The following is a 504-nucleotide window of genomic DNA, read 5'->3' as shown; positions in this document are numbered from 1 at the left end:
AAGTAACAGTCATCCATCCATCTTGGTTTTTCTGTGTTTGTAAATGACCAGAAATAATCCTGCAAGTTTAAAAAAAAAAAAAAGAAAATAATTGCTTTTCTATTGGCTAATGTTAATGCCATTCTGCTTTTTTTTTTTTTTTTTCTCCCCCCTATTTCTACATTAGTGTGAATACCTCAGAACGAGCACAGCTGCTTGGGTGTGTGTCTCAGGTTTTGAAAATACAGCTGCTAGGGTGTGCCGTGAGTATCCAAGGTGGTAATCTGTGAAACCAAGAGAATCCATTCTGTTTTTAAGAATTACCTTCCCTTCCTTCTCCCTGTCCTACCCTTAGCTGAGGGCGAATGTGCTAAGGTATGTTTTCTAAGTGAGTGGGATGATATTTTTTTCATCTCTGGGTACCTGATCTCTTCCATCAGTCTTCAGCCACAAGTCAAACGAGCCTGGGGACCTCATTGCGGGTCCGAGCAGACATCTGCCCACATCCGCAGCCCATCAGGGCTG

This window comes from Pterocles gutturalis, unplaced genomic scaffold, assembly GCF_000699245.1.
Source record: "Pterocles gutturalis isolate BGI_N339 unplaced genomic scaffold, ASM69924v1 scaffold16124, whole genome shotgun sequence".
In the NCBI taxonomy this organism is placed as follows: Eukaryota; Metazoa; Chordata; class Aves; order Pterocliformes; family Pteroclidae; genus Pterocles; species Pterocles gutturalis.
Note: the sequence above shows the minus strand (reverse complement) of the source record.